Source organism: Camelus dromedarius, chromosome 7, assembly GCF_036321535.1.
Source record: "Camelus dromedarius isolate mCamDro1 chromosome 7, mCamDro1.pat, whole genome shotgun sequence".
Classification (NCBI taxonomy): domain Eukaryota; kingdom Metazoa; phylum Chordata; class Mammalia; order Artiodactyla; family Camelidae; genus Camelus; species Camelus dromedarius.
Window position 1 is genome coordinate 21,976,804 of NC_087442.1, and position 20,236 is coordinate 21,997,039.

At 37.1% G+C, this 20,236-nt stretch overlaps 1 long non-coding RNA gene across 2 annotated transcripts in view; it reads left to right on the forward strand.

Moving 5' to 3' along the window:
- LOC135321664 (uncharacterized) overlaps positions 1 to 20,236 on the forward strand; it is a 71,092-nt gene that overhangs the window by 49,126 nt on the left and 1,730 nt on the right. The window contains exon 3 of one of the 2 annotated variants that reach the window (XR_010381603.1): positions 8,586 to 8,758. The exons of the other annotated variant lie outside the window; for it this stretch is intronic. This is a non-coding gene — a long non-coding RNA (uncharacterized LOC135321664). Of the gene's footprint in view, positions 1 to 8,585; positions 8,759 to 20,236 lie in introns of those variants that run through there. 2 annotated transcript variants of the gene reach the window in all.

Consider the following 20,236-nt stretch of genomic DNA (forward strand, 5'->3'; position numbering starts at 1 on the left):
AGTAGAAGACCATGTGATTCTGGAATGTATTACTTGTAAAATTAAAAAGAGATGGAATATGTCAAACTACCAATTTTTTAAAATAAGTAGTTATGAAGTTTCACAACTGGAGAAAAGTACTTCCCTTTCAAATTGTTCTGAAAGCATGTTTTTTCTTACCTGATGCATAACTTACTGTCTTACTTTAATCTGATAAAAATGTACCCTCCAGAGAATGAATTTTAATTTACTTTGTTTTGACTGAATATGTTATCTGCTGAAATAACTAGGAGTAAAACCTTGGCTTTGATATGAAGGGAGAAAGGATCATAATTTAAAGTTCTTTTTCTTCAGTTATTTTGACATTAACTTATCGTTAAAGGGAAGAAAAAAACCCTAAGAAGCCTTATTACTTTGCATTTATGCCAGTTGGTAAAAATAAAATATACTTCACTTGGATTTTTCTAATAATTGTATATACTTCCTTTGTGAAGGTGGAAAACTTAATAATTTTAGAAATCTTTACTCTCTTTTGCTCTGGCATATCTATACTACAAAATAGAATGTACTATTTAAAAGCTCTGTTTACTTTTGATTTGCATTTCCCTGATGATTAGTGACGTTGAGTATCTTTTCATGTGCCTGTTGGCCATCTGCATTTCCTCTTTGGAAAAATGTCTATTCAGTTCTTCCGCTCATTTAAAAAAATCTGGTTGTTTTTCTGATGTTGAGTTGTATGAGCTGTTTTCATGTGTTGAATATTTACCCTTATTGGTCATTTCATTTGCAAGTATTTTCTCCCAGTCAGTAGGTTGTCTTTTCATTTTGTCAATGGTTGCTTTGCTGTGCAAAAGCTTTTAAGTTTAGTTAGGTCTCATTTGTTTATTTTTGATTTTATTTCCTTTGCTTTAGGAGACAGATCCAAAAAAAATATTGCTGTGATTTATTTCAGGACTTTTCTGCCTGTGTGTTCCTCTGGGAGTTTTATGGTATCTGGCCTTACATTTAGGTCTTTAATCCATTTTGAGTTTATTTTTGTATACGGTGTTAGAGAATGTTCTAATTTCATTCTTTTACATGTAGCTGTCCAGTTTTCCCAGCACCGCTTACTGAAGAGACTGTCTTTTCTCCATTGTATGTTCTTGCCTCCTTTGTTATAGGTTAATTGACCGTAAGAGTATGGGTTTAATGAGTCTTTTGCTTTTAAGAAATATATCTTGTAGTGGCATGTGGTTGTGCTTTTTAAAAAACTATTTTATTGAGGTATGATTGATATACAAAACACTGTACATATTTAATGTATACAATTTGGTAAGTTAGAAGATAAGTGTACACCTGTGAAGTTATCACCATAATCTGCACCATAAACATGCTATCACCTCCAAATGTTTCCTCTTGCCCTCTTTATTTATTATTATTATTTTGTGTGTAATAAGAACATTTAACATAGATCTGAGTTCTTGTAACGATTCAATGATGCAGCCTTTTAAAAGATACCTATGCATCTTTGCACTGGTAACCATGAATGATTATTGCTATTATTATATATTCCTTGTGATAAGGTTTAAGACTCCTTAAGAAAATTAAAGATAAAAAGATTCATTCTCTATCATGTTATTTAAAACAATCCCAACTTCCTTTCTAACAGTGTCATTTGATGAATTCATATGCAATATGATGCATATATATTTTACACACGTTCACCCACATACACAGGCAAACTGAGGAACAAGCACTTCTGTATGTGACCAAGAATATTCTGTTGGTCTGGCTAAAAACAGAAATATTGAAATATGTAGAACTATTTATCTTTCTTACTGAATAAACATTTAGTCCAGGAAAATTCCTTTCTGGTTTTCCTTAAAGGCAGTTGAACCCTGGGTAAACATCTTCATGCTCTTAGATAGAACATTCTTATAAAGTATAATTCTTTTTGTTAGAATTAAATTACATTTTAAAATCTTTAAGTGGCATTCACGTGTTCTAGTATTCTAGGACTTAGCGTAAATGTCCCTGTCACACTATTTATACTTCTATGAGTTTGCAACCTTCAAGTCTCCAATTTTATCATCTTTTGGTCTCTTGTTTTCATACATTTTCTTTGAGTTTTTAATAAAATAGTTAATTACCCTTCTCTGGATTTTTTAAAATTTCTAATCATATTTTTTGGCAATTAGTGTATAGAATGGAATGATTTTGTATTCTGTACTGTCTGATCCAAGCATTCTGTTGGGTTTATAATTCAGAGCATCCCGTTGGCATGATGTGGTGAAACTTTGCCTTCCCAGTGATTATAGATATTCCCCAAATGATTTCTCATTGGCAGGAATCCCGGAAGTTCACCTAGCTTTTCCTCTCCTCCCTACGGTATTGAACATTGTCTCTTCCACCTTCAGCCCTGCCTGGGGTCCTAGTTCAAATAGCACAGAACCAAATTAGTTCAGAATCATAAGCTCATACCCACCAGATTTTGGGCATCGCCTCCACCAGGTGATACCTGCTATACTTGCCACTCCATCAGATCAAATCCTCCAGAGAGGCCCTTGGCATAGAATGAATGGGGCCCTTGGTGATTCTGCCATACCCCATCGCCTTGACTTGAAGAATGTGTTTTCAACTTCTCTTTACACCCTTATGGACCGTGTAGCATAGTCCAGAATGACGCCAGGCCGAGGTATCTTTCCTCAGGAAACTTAGGGAAAAAAAAAAACCCCTCTCTTTATTATGGAAATGTTCAAACATACACAAAATAAAGAGAATAGAAAAGTAAATCCCCTGTACTTATCACTCAGCTTCAACAATTATCAATACATGTCCTATCTTGTTTCATTTATATTTCTAACCGCTCACCTCTTATTTCTCTTCACTCCGCTGGATGATCTGAAAGCAAATCCCAGGTATCATATCGCTTCATTGTAAGTTTTTTAGTATTTACCTCTAAAGGATGAAGAATTTTTTCAAACCGTCACACCATTATCACGTCTACAAAAGTTATCAATAATTTGGGAAACAAAGTATCCCAGGAAAATAACTTGAGCCCATGTGGTATTATTAATGTAGATTTGAATTGCTTTTCTTAAAAAAGCCTTATTCATGCAGTGTGAAATCGTCCAGCAATTCATCTTCATTCACTTGACATGTGCTATTGAAGGAAATCTAAGGATCATCTACAAACCCTGCTTCCTATGCAATCACCTTCTTTACATTAGCATCGAATAAGACTGAGCTGAGTACTAATCTCTCAGGGAAGAAACCCTGTTGTTGGCACATCTCTACCGCTTAGTATTTACCCCTCTGTCTCCCATCCTTATGAAGCCAGTTCCCCATCCACATCAGAATATTACTTTCAGCCCTGTTTTTAAAAATGAAAAGAAGCTATTATCAGAAGAGTTTTTAATCAGCTTTATTGGGATATAATTTATATACAATAAAATTCAGTGAATTTTGAAAAATGCATGCAATCATGTAACAGACACCACCATCAAGACATAGGACAATTACATCGTCCCGAGAAGTGCCCATATGTCTCCACCAATACTCTGCTTTCTATCACTATGGGTTTATCTTTTTTAGAATTTCATATAAATGGAATCTTTTGTATCTCTTAGCATAATTCTTTTGCAAATCACTGCCTGTAACAATAGCTTGTTCTTTTTGTTGCTGTGCATTATTCCATCATACAGATATATCAAAATTTGTTTATCCATTCACAGTTGATGGATATTTGGATGGTTACCAGTTTTTAGCTATTATGAATAAAGCTTCTATGAAAATTTAAGCATAAGTCTTTGTGTAGATCTATGTTTTCATTTCTCTTAGGTAAATACCTGGGAGTGGAAGTGCTGGGTCATATGATTAAGTGTTATGTTAACTTCATAAGAAACCACCAAACTGTTTTCCACAGTGGCTGAACCAATTAGCATTTCCACCAGAAAACGATGTTTCTCCACATCCTGGTCAACTGTCAATATTTAAATTTAGTCATCCTAGAGATTGTATAGTAGTATCTCTTGGTTTCCCTAATGACTAATGATGTTGGACATCTTTTCACGTACTAATTATTTGCCATTCATTTATCTTCTTTTATGGACTTTCTGTTTGGATCTTTTGCTCATTAAAAAAAATTGAGTTGTCCATCTTCTTATTGTTGAGTTAGAAGAGTTCTTTTTATTCTGGACACAAGTCCCTTGCCAGATATGTGTTATGAATATTTTCTTTAAGACTGTGGCTTATGTTTTCATTCTTCCAAATGTGATTTTTGAAGGGCAAAAGTTTTTAATTTTGATAAAGTCCAAGTCATCAATATTTTTCTTTTAAAATTTGTGTTTTTGTGTTGTATTAGAAATTATTTGCCTAACCCAAGGTCACTAAGATTTTCTCTTATGATTTCTTCTAGAAGTTTCATAGCTTTAGCTTCTACATTGAGGTCTATGACCCATTTTGAATTAATTTTTGTATATGATATGGGGTAAGGCTTCAGAATCATTTTATTTTTGCATATGGATATTCAATTTTTACAACCTCATTTTTTAAACATTTTTTATTGATTTATAATCATTTTATAATGTTGTGTCAAATTCCAGTGTTCAGCACAAGTTTTCAGTCATTCATGGACATATACACACTCATTGTCACATTTTTTTCTCTGTGAGTTATCATAACATTTTGTGTATATTTCCCTGTGCTATACAGTGTAATCTTGTTTATCTGTTCTACAATTTTGAAATCCCAGTCTATCCCTTCCCACCCTCCACCCCTCTACAACCTCATTTTTGAAAAGGTTATTTCTCTATTTAATTGTCTTGGCATATTTGATGAAAGTCAGTTGACCACGTATGTGTGAGTCTATTTCCAGACTCTCTTCTGTTTCATTGTCTTTTTATGTTTATCTTTATTGCCTATATTCTCTTTGTATATGTCTATCTTTAGTCAACACCACACTATCTTGATTCCTTAGCTTTACAGTAAAATGTATGAATTTCTGCAAAGATTTTGCTAGGACTTTTGTTGGAATTGCATTGAATCTAGAGATCAATTTGGGAGCAAAGACAGTAGACTGGAGCATCCATCTTGACAGTTGCCTTCAGCAACTCGTTGCTACAGTTCTACTGTCTCTTTTAAAACAGAAAACAGCATGATTGGGCAAGTCTTTCCAAATTCTGTATCTATACTTGGTATGTCTTGACCAAATGCTAATGAGCCTGCAGCCTTCCTTAGTAAGATAGCAGTGGGATGTCTTCCCAGAAGTTTACAAGGGTAGATGACAAAATTTGGATATATGCAAATATTATTCAATCATTCATTCTACAAATATTTATTAAGGGTGTATTACATGCCAGGTGCAGTTCTAGGTGCTGGTGTTATGGCGTTTAACAAAGCAGACAAACATCTCCACCCTGAGGGGCCTGTCTTCTAGCCTTGTAAAGAACCATCAGCATATAGCATTGGCTAAAAGCAGAACCTTAAAAAGTAGTCTATCTCTTGATCTAGTATTATCTTTTCTGAGAATTTATCTGAAGAATAATCAGAGATATTGTCAGAATTATGTAAAAATATTCATTGCCACATTTATGGTATAAAACCCCAGGAAAAATCTACATACTTATCATAGGAAAATGATTAAATAACTGGTGATATGTACATTTAATGAAATATTATGTAATTATTAAAAATTTAAATTTTAGAAGACTATAAGACCACAGGATAGATAATTTAAAATGCTAAATCATTTCCTAGTAAGACTGAACCAAGTTACATCTACCAGCAGTGTTTGAGAATATCTAATTTACCCTTGCTGCTGTGAGTACTTTGAAAAAACAGAATGTGTTATAATCCTAAATGTGTGTGTGTGTGTGTGTGTGTGTGTGTGTGTGGTTGTGTGTAATATGTAATTACACAGTAAAGCCAGGGCCAGTTCGGACAGCAAAAATGGATCTCATTTTAATTTAAATTTCTTTTATTACTAGTGACATTGAATATTTGTTCATCTGTTTAGGCTATTTTTGTATTTCTTTTGTGAACTGTCTCTTTTTAAAAGGAATTTGGATAAATTCTCTAAGTTTGATTTTTTGAGAAGGCACCTGGTTAGGGAGGTTTTTGTTCTCTTATTGAGAAATCTATTCATTGTGCTATAATGTGGTTTATGAAAGATACTTTAAAATTTTAAAGTATTCTTTGGGATTATTTGGAAAGTCAGTAACTTAATACTTCAAACTGGAAAAAGCTTATACTACACTAATTTGAGCAGTAAGTAGTCATCATTCTTTTTACATATTTCTTTGCTGTTTGAAAATCTTATGGGGAGGATATAGTTCAGTGGTAGAGCACATGCTTAGCATGCACGGGATCCAGGTTCAATCCCCAGTACCTTCATTAAAAAAATTGGGAGTTTGGGACTGGCTGATATAAATTACTATGTACAGAGTAGATAAATAACTAGGTCCTACTGTATAGCACATAGAACTATATTCAATGGCTTGTGGTAACCTATAATGAAAAATAAAATGAAAAGGAATACTTATATATGTATAACTCAGTCACTATGCTATATACCAGAAGCTAATACAACACTGTAAATCAAAAAGTAAAATTAAAAAAGATTTTTACAATTTAAAAAATTTAAAAAGGAAAAGCTTACTGTTAGGTAGAGCATAACTTGTGTTGTTGATTTTGCCTATTATTTTAGATATTTTATATATATATTTCTTGCGTATTTGAGGACTATGTATTCAGGTGCTCTGCTCTTTCTGTTTTTGGAAGCATCTGCTTCCATAACTTTTGACGTTAACTTTTTATTTGAGAAGTAAAAAATAAAACTAATAAACTAGGGCCAAAAGAAAATTGTTGAATGTACAGCTAAGAAATGGAAAGCACTCACCATCTGTCACTAAACTGCTTTTCTAAAATACAATGAGAAAACATAGAAACATACTGCAGCATTGTGCTCAAGCAAATGCAAAGGGTTGGGAGTTAGTACAACACATTCAGAAGACCAGAGAGATGGCTCACAGGGAGAAGGGTGCTGGCATTGAAGAAAGGTGAGGGAAAGCTGGGTAGACAAGGTGGGACCAGATCATAAGAACCATAGGCGTCATGCTGAAGAGTTTGAAATTCTTTCTCTAGATAAGTGGTAGCCCTGCAGAATACGGATTTAGAAAAGTGATCTAATGAGAATAACAAAAATTATTTTGCTGGTAGTCTTGGGTCTCTCTATTCATAGCAAGGCTGTGAAGGGTCCTTATCTTAGTGTTTGAGATACTCCTTTCCCCTCCAGACTACTTGTGTTTGCTCCATTGAGTTTGAATAAATAAAGCAAACAGAATAATCCAATCATGGCTCAAGCAAAAGAAGACTTAATGCTTTTAACCAAAAGGATGCCTGTTCCAGCCAAAAATATTACGGAGGCCAGCAAAAATGAGTTCTCTTGGTGGTGGCTTCAGTGGACTGTCAGTGTCTGGGCCTTTATCTCTCCAGTCCTATCATAACTTCATGATCCTGATGAATTGGCATCCATTCTTAGTGTTCATCCAAGGAAGGACATGGAAGCATCCATGGGTTACCAGCAGCCCTAAGACCTAAGGTCGGCCCTCCATTTCCCTAAGATTGATCAGGGTTGGCGGTGTGGACGTGGCTGTTTGTGGGAAACACCAATCTTTCTTCCAGCCCAAATTAGATGGTTAAATTCCTCACTGTGGTCTGGGAAATTCCTTCTCACTGAGGGATAGGGACCATGGAGGGACCAGAATGAAGGAGAGGGTTAGAGACAGGCTAGTGGACACTGGGGTGGGAGCAGAGAAGAGAGCATCCAGGTTTTATTTCGTTTGATGAAGGGAAATATTTGAGAAAGTGGAGATAATCTTTGGGCTCTTTTACAGACTATAGAAGCATAGATTATATATTTTCTTTGAAAGCCAAATAAACAATATAGCTTATTGTATGCTTTTCAAGTAAAATAAATGTCATATTATTTTCCAAGTCATTTCCAAATTCATACACTTACATCACTTCATGTATTTTTAAAAAATTACAATGATTCAAGAAAGCTTCCAAATTATTATGTGGAGAGTATTAATAAACTCTATCAGAAAACGAAAAAGAAATGGAAACAACTCAAAATGGGTTTGATATTCTGAAATAAAACAAACCAATTAGGGATAAAAAAAAATTTAATGCAATTGGTTTGAAACGGTAACAGAGTATATAGACTCTTGATCGCTATCCATAAAAAAAGGGTGAAAAAAGACATTCCGTTTATTTTCTGCTAGTGTGGAAACAGCCCTTACAACACTCTCACCAAGCTGAACCTGTGGGACAGTTCACCGGCTTCCACTCCTTGGTGCCCGACCCTCTACACTTTTCTGCCTATAGTCTCACAGTCCTTGTCTCTTCCTATGTAGACATCATGAGTTGACTGAGCTGTTAGCACTGTGGGGGAGGTTTTGCTTACAGTATTTTAATCAGCATGAATTCTATAATCAGTACAGCTCCCAGCATTTGCCTCTGCCCAGCAGACTGGTATGTCCCAAACTCTGCACATTGGAATCTACTGAGGATCTTTAAGAATCCTGATGCTTGGTTCCTACTCATGGATTTTTTTGGCTTAACAGCTATGGGATGCAACCCTGGACGCTAGGACTTGAAAAATTCCCAGATGCCTCTCAAGTGCAGAAGGATTTGGGCCCGACTGCACCAGACTGTTATTCAAGGGCTCGCAGTGTAAGCCGCTATCTGACTAAAAGGGAAGAGCATGAACCCATGCAAGTCACTGGTGCGAGGAGAATATGACCGTTAAACTGCTCGGTAGCATCTAAAGGCAAGTAGTAAGAGGTGTTCCAGCGACATCATTTAAATAATTTTTACTGCAGTTTTTTTCAGTTCTTAATTTTATTTAATGCCATTATTCTTAGCTCCAGGCTAAATGCTTCCTCTTTCTTCGTGGCATTAATAACTTTTACATATTTTTGTAACTTGATCTCTTTACTCTGTCATCTCTTGGCAGGTTCTGCATATTTAATTTCTTGCTCTTTTTTTTCAATAAATGAATCCCTGAAGGCTCCTGTGTATATGCTTTGCTAGACCTCCCGTTCACAGGTTTCTTATGTCCCCAGTTTGAACATTACCTGGAATTAGATGGTCTCAGCAAGCAGTGAGGAAAGGCAGTCTTGCCTCGACACCCAGCCCAAATCAGCACTGACCTGATTTTTACTTAGGTCACTGGAAACTAATCTCTAATTTGTTTTCCATTATCATTCCAAGATCTCCCCCGTTTCTCCACTGCTGTTCCTCCTTGCCATTTGCTGCTTTCTAGGCTTCTCTATTATTGAATAGTTGTGCAGGAAAGAATTTCCCCAGAGTTACTGGATTGAATTTTTTCGAGATTTAAAAAATGTCCTCATTATTAATGAACTATGTGGCCAGTGCATGTCTGAGTTGGCCTGTTTTTGTAGCCCTCCCTATTGCTTTGCCAAGATACTATTTGAAATATGACTTCATATGCCTTGAACTTCCTTTTGGAAACTATTTATGTATTGAATAACGTCAGAACCAAAGCAACAATAGCCCGCATCACAATTGCCTTACATGGAGAAGTTTAGGGCTTTTTATTTTTTCACACACTATTCTACTTAATGCCTGCATTTCTTTTACTTACATTTTCTAATTATAAAAATAAGTGATAATTAATAAAAATTTGAAATTACAGGATAATATTTTTTAAATTGAGAGGGAAATCACCTATAATTATGCTGATATATCTACTGTCAATATTTTGGTATGTTTCTTCTTAGTCTTTTTCTATACACATTTTTTCAAGTGTTTATGATAAAAATTTTAAACATATAGAAAAAAATGAAAGGCTAGCACAAGGAACCATATACCTACCACCTAGATTCAACAATTATTAGGATTTGCCATAAATAATTCCTTTCTCTGTCTCTGGCTCTGTTTGTCTCTCTGTAAATCTGTCCATCTCTCTCTCTCTCTCTGTTCCCCTTTTATGAGAGTGAGCCATGCTTCTTTACTTTCCGAAATATAAAACTTTCTCATATGTAACAACCATAACATCATCTTGATAATTAATAATAGTTCCCAAATATAGCCTAATACTAAATCTGTATTTAAAATGTCCTCAGTTTCCCCTAGATGGGGCTTATAATTGCTTGGTTTTGCAAACCAGGATAGAGTCAAGGGTGGCATTTGGGTTGTTACATTTCTTTAGTCCCTTTTCATGACATCACCTTTGGAAGAGCCCAATCTTGTAGAGTGCCTTGCATTTTGGTGGGTGAGCATTTCTTCCGAGTGACCTTTAACCTGTTCTGTTCTCTGAGTTCCCTACAAACTGGAGGTTAGATCTAAGGCCATGGCTAACACTTTTGGCAAGACTGTTTCATAGGTGATGCTGTGCAGCTCATATGAGTTCATGTCAAGAAGCGTATAATACCAGGTGGTCTCACTAGAAGCCATGCTGTTTGATTCCCTAATTAAAGTGGTGCAGCCGCATCCTTCCATTTCTCCCTCTTTGTGATTGGCAAGTAATCTGTGGAGTGAAATTTTGGTGCTTTTAAATACTATATAGTCCCCCATCATCTTTTCACCTAATGGTGTTAGCATCCACTGAGTCTTGCCAGAATTAATGACTTCATTGGGGATTGCCAAATGGTGATTTTCCAATTCTATTCTTTCTCTATTTATTATATTATTCTCTATAGAAGAACTTACCCTCATAAATTTTTTCTTCTAAAAAGACAAAGTAAGTGCCTAATGATTTTCTTTATTGACTGATTTTCAGAGTAAATACTTAGTGTAATATTTCATAGTTTTTTTGAGGCACAAAGTTGAGATCATAAGACATATACAGTTTCTCTACTTCTTTTTAGCTAATATACTAGTATCCTGGAGTTAGTGTTTTCTCTAATGTTTTGTAAATATCTCCTCTAATGGCTATGTATAGTCCTTCTGTATAGTTCAATCAAAACTCTATTAAATATTTAGATTGTTTCCACTTTTTCAATGGTGATGAATAATGGTTTGCAACATTCTTTGCCTGAAATTTTGCTTAAAGGCTGGATTATTTCTTCATGATAGAGTCTGTTTTTTTTAAACCCAAATTAAGCATGTGACTGTGTGGAACATGTTGGTCAGTGAGTGGCTTATAGATATATAATGGACCTTAGTTAAAAGCTGCCTCCCTCCCCTTAGATCTAATGCTCATCTGGTGCTGTAGTTTGCCTCATGCTACCTTGTCTTTCACCTCATTTTTAGAGTCTGTGTTCTTTTCTCAATTGTCTATAAACCCTTTGAGGGCTGACATTGTGTTTCATTTCTCTGTGTACCCCTAACATGATGCGTTATGCTTTACTCATCATAGACTTTGAAGAAGTGTTTGTTGATGCTGGTGATTACATGATATTTTGCCTTATTGTGGCAAACTTAGTAGCTTTAAAGGATTAGTACTGTCTTTGATTTTGGAGGCTTAATGTCTAATTGAAGGCTCATTTTGGTCTATTCCTTGTATTAAAAAGCACCGTCATTTTGTGTGTGACATATGGGATTGGTGAGGGTGCTGCTGGGTTTCCTAAATTACTCCCATATCTGGAATAAGATATTGTTAACCTTGGTGGAAGTGATTATTTTATTTTAATGCAAAAGCTACTGCATCTTCAGTGGCATGCAGCTGAGAGGCCCTGGGTGTGGACCAATTGGTGAGAAACGTGGCTGGATGCCCTCCCCATTGTGTGGCAGTATCTTCTCCTGGGAAGATTCATTGACAGACGAGTCTACATAACAGAAGTGAACTTTTGTCCTGGGACACCCGTGTTAGGGGAGATAAAACCTCTATTACCCACAATGGTTGTTATTTATTTGGTATTGCTAGTCATCACGATGGCCCTCAAACTGCTACTTCTCAAGGGCTTATTTTCATGAATGGCAGGTTATCAGGGACAAAACTTGTTCTTGGAGAATTCTTTGGTTTTATTTCAATAGCATTAAAGTTGATATTTAATTCAACATTATTACTTATAATCTATTAAATAATCTTCCTTGGTTGTTCTTCATATATGTTCTGGGTTTTTTTTAATTGAGTCATAGTCAGTTAACAATGTTGTGTCAATCACATTTTTTTTTTAAGTTCACAGTTTGGATTTTTTTTTTAGTTCAAACATTTTATCTTTAGGAATATTTGGATCTGGAAGTATGTTTTTTAAACTAACACAGATAGATGGACAGAATTATTCCTCTTTATGAGCAAACTATATCTCTGTTGCATAGACCACAGAATAAACTTTGAAATGCATGATTACAGTTTCCTTTTCCATCATTTTGAAGGGGAGGGAGAATTTCTTTGATAGACTTCTCTATATTGAGGACAGGAATCATGTCTTATTAATAAAGTCAAATCTCCAGAGCCCAGTATAGGTCCTAGTAGGTGCTTAGTAAGTTTTTCTAGAGTCAAAGAATTAATTTTTCTTTGTTGCTGTTGGTAGGGTCTAATAAGAGAACAGAGTAAGTCCACTAGTCCCTAAATAACATAAAACTCTTTGCAGCTCTTAGAATAGATGATAGTAATGCTTCCTTATAATTTTTAAAAAAGCACTGTAATCTCTGTCTTTTGGACCAGCCAAGTGGACACTGTCATTTTTCTTTACAAGGTATTTTCAAAACACACACACACTCACACACAAACTTTATGGAAAAATATATCAAAATTGATTAGACTTCAGTATTTTCAGTGCTTTATAAGCGTTAGTCCCATTCATCATCATAACATCCTTATAAAGTGAGTATTGTTACTTTCTGCACATGGGTGGGTAATGTCTGCAGTGGATGTGTTGAGTCTTCAGTGTCATAAAGGTTTCTCATTCTTCTCTTACGAAAGCAGAATCCATCTGTACTTTTGATGGAATGCTATTTTTCATTGCATTTCTTAATTCTGGGAAATAGCAAACAGATTTTTAAAAGAGAATAGAAGGTAACCTAAGTATCCTCTGATGGACAAAGGTTTTAATTAGCAGAGGGAAAAACACAGTGAAATAGGAGAGACTAACCACTACATACAAATCCGTCCTGTATTTGTACTTAACCACCAACCACCCTGTTATTGTTAAACTCATTTCAAATTCCCTTGTTAGTGGCCTAGAACTATTACTTTTGTTCTCCTCTAGTTGCCATAAGAGCCAGACCTCCCTAAGCACATGGTGCTGTCCGACTTCTCAAACCCAGGGTTGCTCTGGGACTGTGTCTTTCATCCATTCCACAAGGTCCACCTAATCCTACCTTCTAATACTCCATTTATCCCCAGGAAACTACGTGACCCTATATATACCTACGTGTACACCTGCATAGCCATCCATCTCTTTTGACCCTATCTCAGAATCCCTATCTTCCCCACCAACTGGCTTGAGGAAAGGATGTACCAGTGATTTTTGGAGACAGGTAGAATAGATGGCTGAAGTGCTAGAAAAGTGTTTAGACTTTGTTTCCTTCTAGGATTTTTTGTTTTAACCACCAGCCTCCAGCCCTACCCTAGAAACTCAATATAGAAACTCCTCCCAGGCCTGGTAAAAAACCTTCCCAACCAAATCACCTGAAAAATACTGTGAGCTGATAAAAACCATGCAGTATGTAATTGAAGGGAGTGTATATGGCAGAGAGACCATGACCAGGATAAGTTCCTTAATTCTGAAGGCATATACTATTTCTTTTGAATTCTACTCTTTCCACTCCAGTTTTCAGCTATCAGCACAGAAAAAAATAAACATAATTACTCTAAAATTTGATAGTCTCACTATTATTTTATAATCCCTGTGATGGAGTTACTATTACTCCCATTTTATAGCTGAAAAATGTGGACTGCAAAGAAGTGATTGATAGAATCAGTAAGTGGCAGAAATTGGACTTAATCCAGGGCTTTGACTCTGACTCTGTGCTTCCTTTACTAAACCATTGGGCAAAGACAACATCACGGCATAGGGGAAGTGACAAAAATGAACACGAGGGGAAAAGACCATATTCAGGATTTCAAAAAGCTAGTTTAGCAGCATTACATACAGGGTCATTATTTGGGTAGAAAATTGTAGAGAAATAGAATGCCAAACTTTCTTCCAGCTCACTAGGTTGGTACAAGTCAGCCCTATAAAAGGCTCTGCCTCATTGATTTCAGAAATGACAACTACAGCAGTAAGAACAGAGGCCCATAAAATTCACAGGAAGTACCTAAAGGAAATCTAAGTGAAAAACATTTAAAAATGAAAACAATAGATCTGTGTTAAGAAAAACACATCTTAAAGAATCAAAGTGAGGAAAATAAAAAACTTCAACCTCAGTTACTGCAATAAAGAGTGAGTGCCTGAAATATGAATTCCTTTTCATTGCAATGTAACTGCCAATCAACCGAAGAGAGTAACAGCCCACGGAGCTGAGGACCATTAAGCACGACACTGGGTTATATATAGTGACTCTCTGTATTATAAAGATTTTCTCTATAGGTTCCAAAACATACTCTTTATTCAGAGTAGAAAACATTTCAACATTAAAAAAAAAAAAAAAACTCTGTTACAATTAAAATAAATCTATTTGGACTTTTTTTCCTCTAGAATAATTCTTAATTACCATTGTAATATAGTCAGTCCATCTGTCACACAGGAGAAAGAAAAAAAGAAAAATGATAGGGGAAAAAGTCTCTGTTCAATCTTGTTTATTGAAAATACATTTTATTGAAAATAAAAATCTTTCTTCACCTATGAATAGTGGATCCGGCTACAGACATTATGAGTGATGGATCTGTCTCAGGTTTAATGGAGCCTCATATGTTTATCTAAGCTTACCCTCATATTTAAAAAAAAATTAGTGCAAAAATATAAAGACAAGAATAAAATTCATCCATTATTCCTCTGCCCAGAGAGAAGCGTTTTTAACATTTTGGTATGTTCCTTGTTTGGATTTCAGAATGCTACGTGGAATAGCTTATGCTTTAAGAGGATCTTTTCATAGAAATGATACTTTTATCTTAAGAGAGTGGGAAATCAAAACTTTGACAAAAGATTAAAGTGCCAATTATTTGTAATTAGACAATCATTTAATGAGGAGCTTGTTCTCTCTCAATGCTTACAGCCTCTAGGTATTGAAAGGTACCCAAGAGGCTAAAATACAGGGGTCACTTCAATTGATGGTGTTGAGTCTTTGACAGAACATGATTTTGTAATCGGCTTGGGTCATTCTGACAACTCTCCCTTTTAGATAATTTTGCTGATTAGAGATTTTCGAGTGTAGTATTTAAAGACTTTTTCAAGATTTAAGAAGATTTATTATAGAGCAGTGGTTGTAAAACATATATACACATCCATATTACCTGGGTGGCTTATTAAAACATAGATTTTCAAGTTTCTGAGTCAGTATGTCTGGAGTGGGGCTTGAGATTTGCATTTCTTTTGTTTAATGTGTGTATGTATTTTTTTTTATTGAAGTATAGTCAGTTTATAATGTGTCACAGTAGGCACTCAATACTGCTGGTTCCTATTACTATACATACAATGATAAGTTTGGACTAGATAATTGATACTTGGGCACTTAATTGATGCTTTGGGCACAATGCTATGATTTTAAGTAAAATCTATAGTCGAAAAATAATGATGGCTGTATTAGTCTGCCGGGCGGGGCTGCTGTAACAAAGTACCACAGAATGGATGGCTCAAACAGCAGGAATTAATTTTCTCAGTTCTGGAGGCCAGAAGTCTGAGATCAGGGTGTCAATAAGGTTGGTTTCTTCTGAGGCCTTTCTCTCTGTCTTGCTGTTGGCTGTCCTCTCCCTGTGTCTTCATGTGGTTTTTGTTTTTCTCTGTGTTTGTGTCCAAATTTCCTCTTATAAGGACACCAGTCATATTGGACCGGAGCCCACCCTAATGACCTCATCTTAACTTAATTACCTCTTTAAAGACCCTGTCTCCAAATACGGTCACATTCTCAGGTGTCAAGAGTTACTTGAATTTTGACGGGAAACAGTTCCCCTCGTAACGATGGCTAAGTGTGCAGTTTGGGCCTTTTTCCCCTACTGTGTTTGATGAAGGATTATGATGAAGTTATCCTTAATTTTGAGTTTCCAGGTTCTGCTTCCGTCAGTCATTTCACCATGAACCTTTGGGTTGCCAAAAACAAAAAGCAAAAGAAACCAAAACACCACCACCATCACCACCACTGAAACCCAGAGGCAAGCAGTGACATCAATAATGTCAAACAAAATAATTCTCCAACCATCTGATGTGAGAATGTACATTTTAAATGCTCGCAGATTTACCTCGTCTTGTTGTCTAAGAATTACTGGCCTGGCTCCATCAGATCTAGCAAAAGCTAGAATGGTGTTAATATTGGTTGTGACTTTGTATTTTGTGCTGACGTATGTCTCAGGGCTGATAGCCTCACTTTCTGCAAATGAATACTGATCACCCACAAATTAAATACATTAGTGGCAAGAAACAGTTTGCACATTCCATGTTTTCTGCTATGGGGGCATCCATTAACTGATAAATTAATGCCCTCATGGGCAGTTGCCTGGCAGAACTCTGAGATCCCGTGGACCTCTTGTTTCTACCTCATGCTCTTAATTCATGACACACTAATGATTTCCAGATCAGTAAGTGTACTTGTTAAAATGTCTTTAAACATTTAGATCTAATGGCAAACCAATACTTTTGTCATTGGAATTGTAATGAATAAGTCAGCTTATCATGGCTCAGGGACTATTTCAGTGAGGAAGTTCTAGGTGTAAAAGAGATCGTGTTTAAATAAACTTAGTGCTTGGGATGTACTTGGTGCTCAATCAATGTCAATTTATGATTCATTTTGTCAAAAAGTCTCAATTCATTATGGGTATAAACATGGTATGATTTTACCTTCTTGAGTTATGCTCTGTCTCTAGGGAATGGGCTCCTTTGAGAAATTTTGGTGCAATTCCACACCTTTAAGGACATGCAATTATTAGAATGGTTTATCAACCATGTTTTAAGGCTCAGTGCTATCCATTTTAAAATATTAAACTCGTACTTGGCCCAAATCTCCAGCCACACCCATGCCCATACAGGTAAGACTTTTGGCTGCTTGCTACTGGTAGAGATGGTGATGGCCAGGGTTGGGTAAGGGCAATAGTGGTGATTGTTGGTGGTAGAAGCTGGAGCAGTGGTTTGTAGCCTGGTGGACTGGAGTGGGCAGAGAACATACAGTGGACGCTATTGGAGGCACCATCCCTTACCTCTGCCTTCTCACTTCTTCCCCTATGGTGCTGGGGTGGGTGGGAAAGGCAGGGTCAGAGGTCTTCTTGTAGAATGGCCTATAATGAGGTAGCAGCTACTACTCTGCTGATGGTGACTGGCACTTGTACATTTGCATTTTGCAGTAGCTACCCAGTGCTGTTCTCTCTGTGGTGTGTTTGTTGATTCTCTGAAGGGTGCTGAGAGGGGCTTCCTCTTTGCACAGTTGCTAGTGTGGGGGACCTGGCTTGGACTCCACAGCTACCTTGGCCACAGCCCCAGCCACTTCACTTGGGGTCCACATCACTTGGAGTTAATCAACTGTTGGATAATTGTTCAGTGTGGTAAAAGTAAGATAGCTCAGGCACATAGACCCCTTCAGCAGTGTCATCTCGACCCACAGACACTCATGCATCATCGTTGCTCCAAACAGTGGAAATGTGGGTTGCCTCTCCTGGACTAACCTTCTCTCAGACCTAGCATCATTCTCTGAAGTGGCATCAGGCACTTGGCCAATCTAGTCCTTGGCCTACTCTTACATGAGACAATCTGTAGCCCCCAGTGTAGTTAAAGAAGAGAGTTTGGGGATCCTCGATCTTCCTGATCGCCGTTCTTTGGCTTTCAGGATGTAAAGGAAGAGAGTAGCCTACTCTGAATAAAACTGTAGCCTCCCAAATTGTGACCTCATCTCTTCAAGTTCTTCCCTCTTGTGTCCTTCCAGCCCAGCAGCTCCCACAAGCCCCATGGGATGCCGCCTTCCCCTCAACAGCTGTCGCTTTGACTCAGAATGTGGACCTTTTCTTTCATCTCTGCATCTTAGTTGCCAGTTCTGTGTCTCAGAACCTAAAGCCATACGGTCGCTTTAGTTTTGTTTCCCTAAGTGGAAATAGGAAGTGAAAGGGTTGGATTGCATGGCTTTGCACATCCCATCTAACTCAGATCTGAAAGTCACTTGATAAAGAAGGGGGCTTACATCTCAAGAAATAGCTGTGCAAAGGAAAGTGTAACACTAGATTTTATAAGGCTGGGACTACAAGTGCATTAGGTAATGCTCCAGACACCCCCAGAGGAGGTGGCTGCTTAAAGAACAGTTCTTCGTTCACTGGGTGCTTTAATCTGAGATCTACCTTGTCCCTCATCTTTACAACATATTGCAAGGAGAGTGTAATCAATTCTATCTGTCCCATGGATGAAGAAACTGAAGTACAGAGAAGGCAAGTCTTTGTCCAGATTATGCAAAACCTCCGAAGTAACATCGTCAGGACTTGCACACACATATTCTCATTTTAACATATGTATTATGTGTTACAGTTTATGAAATACTTTTACTGAATGTGTCAGGGTGGCCTAAACTGTGGTAAAAAGTAGACCTAAGCCTGAACTCAACTCAACACGGTAGAAGTTTCTTCCTCTCTCACATGACAGCTCTGGGAGGTTGTGCAGGTCAGTGGGTGACTCTCCTTCGTGGTCTCATGAGGGCTACACTTATCTGTGGCTCTGCTGTTTTTTAGCAGGATTCTTTTTAAAAGTCAGGTTTGTTTAGGTATAATTTACATATGGTGAATTTCTCCCTTTTTGGAGGTACGATTCGGTGAGTTTTGGCGAATATGCACAGTTGTGTAACTGCCGTCCCATTTGAGATCTAGAATGTTTCCATCAGTGCAAAAGTACCCTTGTGTCCCCTTTGTAGCCAGTCTCCTTCTCTCCCCCACTGATGTCTGTCCCTATAAGTCAGCCTTTTCCAGAATGTCATATAGATGGAATCACATAGTAAATAGCCTTTTGTGTCTAGATTTTTTTTTCTCCTTAGCATAATCCTACCAGGGTCCTAAATTTTTTGTGCCATGGGCTGCTTAGTCAGTCTGGTCCAGCCTCTAAACTTCATTATGTATGTAAACTACATAATGAACATTATGTTGAAACATGGTTATGAAAGTACTTAAAAGAACTAATTTGTGATACAGTAATATATGTGCTTTTAATTAATGCATTAAATAAGAAGATCTAGAAGTGGATCTAATAACTATTATAATGTCAAAGTAGTGATAAGTATACATTGTATTTGAGATTTATCCAACAGCTGTACTATTGGCGACTTTTATTGGTGACAGCATCAGTTACTGCTCATAGTACTATGCTTTGTTGCCCCCACTAATAATGAAAGGAAATGCAACATTTCAAATAGGGGTTAGTGAAAATAAAGATTTCAAGGCTTTCCTCATCTAAATCGCAGACTCTCCAAATTCTATCTGCAGATCCTTGGGGGCTCCATGTACCCCAGGTTAAGAATTCCCGCTTCTAGGGCCTCACCATCCTTTACAACCAGCCTGCAGGAAGGGAAGGGTGTAAAGAAGGAGCTGTGGGAGATTTTCGGGGCCTGGCCTGGGAGTGGCATACAGGACTTCGGCTCACAGTCTGAGAACTTAGTCAGATGGCTCCACCTATCTGTAAGAGAGACAAGGAAACTCAGGCTAGCTGTGTACCCCGAGATGAGCCTGATGGATTTTGGTGGCTACTTTGCATCTCTGTCACACTTATTTAATTTAACCTGTATAGGATACCACCTTATACAATACCATCATAAATGCTAAGAGCATGGTTTTTAAACATTTACTAATAATCTCATTTAGTTAGTAAATCAGAAAGTCAGGACGCAAATCTGGATCTTTTTATCCCAAATCCCACACTGCACGATGTCTTGGTGTCCTTATGATGCCATAAGGACCACTACAAAGATCTACTTGCATGAAAATATTGCTCCCTTTTCTGTGGGGCCACTGCATCTGGGGTTTAACGCTCTGTGGCTACTGTCTTGAAACTCTATAGTAATTTTATCTTCGAATTTGTGGTTTGTAAGAGAACTCTGGAGGGACAATGAAACATTCTCTGGGGATGTGGAGCCTTGGCTCACACACAGTGCCCCCCGCCCCCGCCTTCCCTGGACAGGTTGTTGGTTGCCTGCTCCCTGCCCCCTGGTGCCCTAGGCCTGCTTTGCCTCCTCCTCCCCACTCTCACCCCAT